Source organism: Littorina saxatilis, linkage group LG12 (genome assembly GCF_037325665.1).
Source record: "Littorina saxatilis isolate snail1 linkage group LG12, US_GU_Lsax_2.0, whole genome shotgun sequence".
In the NCBI taxonomy this organism is placed as follows: domain Eukaryota; kingdom Metazoa; phylum Mollusca; class Gastropoda; order Littorinimorpha; family Littorinidae; genus Littorina; species Littorina saxatilis.
The window spans coordinates 4,475,964-4,478,379 of record NC_090256.1 but is presented as its reverse complement, the minus strand read 5'-3'; the positions used below and the strand labels follow the sequence as shown (position 1 = coordinate 4,478,379).

The window sequence follows — 2,416 nt, the reverse complement described above, 5'->3', positions numbered from 1 at the left end:
TTTGGTTAATGTTTTGAGGCTGTAATTTATCCACTATGCCTTCTTCCACCGCTGTCGATGTTTTGATTTCCGTCCTACTTTTTGCCTTGGGAGGAGCTCGTATTTCACATTCTGTTGCTAGAGGCCGTACTACAGCTCTGAACTCGCACAATTAGCTACAGAGTTCGGTTTGAGGTTTGAATAGATGAGACCACACACGAGGAATGCCTTAGAATCAGTGTTTGAGCGGCGTTCTGTTAATCAGATATATTTGCTGTGGGGGGTATTCCGAGACGGTGTATATTCTTCAATAAACAGTGTGTATGTTTATGCCGTGTACTGCGTTTTAATCCCGTATAGCATTGAATGTGCATGCGTTCGCTAGATTACAGATTTAACTTCCTTAATCCAACGAGTTTTGTCTGCTTCTACGAATGCGTACTCACGAGGACTGAATAAAATATTACGACGACCGGAAGTCGGGACTCCCGCAAAGGAGAGAAAGCAAAGAAAACCGCTCGCTAATTAAAATATATTCAATTTAATCAATTAGAATAGCTACGGAGCATTTTCGGTCAAATCATTAGAAGTGTATTTATAATACAGCACAGCGAATATCCGTTGAACTTTTAGATCCGGATCGTCAGGAAATGTTCCCAAAATGATTCCTTAGATATTATTTAACATTTTTAGAAAAGTAGATTGACATTTTGTTGACTTACAGATCTGATTGAGGGAAGGATAGACCAAAGAAAAAGGATACCACAAAAAGCATAAAAGAAGGGTTGAAACAGAGAGAGATTGAGAGAGAGTGTGTCACGGTTTCAGTGGCACGAGTGGGAAAGGAACTCTTTGTGTGGCGCCTTTCCCAAATTGCAATGTAATGCACCTGTTGCTGGCAGCCGCATTGCGGAAAGGTTCTGCTAAACGATCACGAAATTCACGTGGAAAGTGCCGGCGTGAAATCCGTGCAGGAAAATGGGGTGATTCTTCGCTCACTATTAAAACAAGTGTTCCTAGCATGCTATACCTGCGTATGGTAGGCGACCAGTGATTGGTCAGGGAGATCGCCTGGTCTAGGACAGGCGATTGCTGATTGGTCAGGGAGATCACCTGGTTTTTCTTTGTCCCGTCTGGGTTTTTTCCTACACAAGTTTTTGCAGACACAGGTCTGGGTTTCCGTGACTAAGATTTGGAGGATTCGAACGCGTTGCAAGACTGGTTTAGGTCGACCAACGGGCTTCTGGCGTCAGTGCAGAACGCAGAAGGCTTAGGACGGAGGGATTTGGCTACATATTTTCGCTGACGAGCGGGAGCCAAATATTCAAGCGGTTTGCTTGGGAGAGCTACGTTTTGCGAGCTGTTGAGGTAATTAGCCGTTACTGTACGCTGGTGACCGGTCAGTGTCTGTGAAATGTAAACTCTGTTTTGTTTCTCCATGATAGCGTATAACTTGCTCATTATAACGCTACATTGTAATCTGTATATGGTTTTTGCAGATATGGAGAGGAGGAGAAAATGTCTTGAGTTGTTATTAAAAGTTTATTCTTGCAGGTACCACGTGCTCGCTGAAGGGGGAAGTTAGATATGTTTAAAGGTGGAAAAAGGGGGGATTGTTGCCATGGTCACTGCACCAACTACTCTGTTTCAGCTTGCTGGAGGTTTGCTACCCGGTTTCTACCCGATTGCTACCCAGTTTCTACCTGGTTGCCGGAAACGTGCTACACTTGGCTACACGTTTGCTGGAGACGGGCTGCGGGCTACGCTGTTGCTGTTCTTTACTGTATGGTTGCTGTTCTACGGCTGTTACTGGTGTTGCTGCAACTTTCACGTACCTGTATGCACCACTGCGCCACTGTGTTTCATCGAATGGACTCTGGCTACACTGAGAGTTGAGTGCACCCATGCGTAAACGCCCCCCACCTTGTCATCTTCCTAACCCTTTATGAAGAACTTTGAGTTGTGACAACGTGGAGTGTTAACGCCTGCACAGGTTAAGACTTTTTACAGAGCAGCTAAGTGTTTTCTAACGTTACACGGTTCAGCGTGTTCTTATTATTTCATAAACTTTAACTGGCTTTTTGTCAGTTATTTTTGTTTTACGACTTGGTCGTAAAAACACTTTTGGCTTCACGAGAAGAGGGAGGTGGAGAGTTAGTGTATATAAACAGACGTCTAGAACTTATACTTTTTTTGTGTGACTGCGAGAGTGAATCGTGGTGTGGTTAATCGGTTAGCAGTAATTGACCGTTTTAGGTCATTCATTTGACTTATAAAACGTGAGAGAGAGAGAGAGAGAGAGAGAGAGAGAGAGAGAGAGAGAGAGAGCGAGCGAGCGAGAGACAGAGACAGCGAGAGAGAGAGAGAGAGAGGGGGGGGGGGGGATAGTATAGATAGATGAGACAGACAGTGAGACAGACCGAGAGCAGGGATGTCG

General features: G+C 44.6%; 1 long non-coding RNA gene across 1 annotated transcript; it reads left to right on the top strand.

Annotated features, from left to right (window-relative positions):
* The first annotated feature begins 770 nt into the window (after nt 1-770).
* On the top strand, nt 771-2,164 carry LOC138983267 (uncharacterized). Its single transcript, XR_011461057.1, has 2 exons — nt 771-1,105; nt 1,149-2,164. It is a non-coding gene; the product is annotated as an uncharacterized lncRNA (long non-coding RNA).
* Nucleotides 2,165-2,416: the final 252 nt, after the last annotated feature.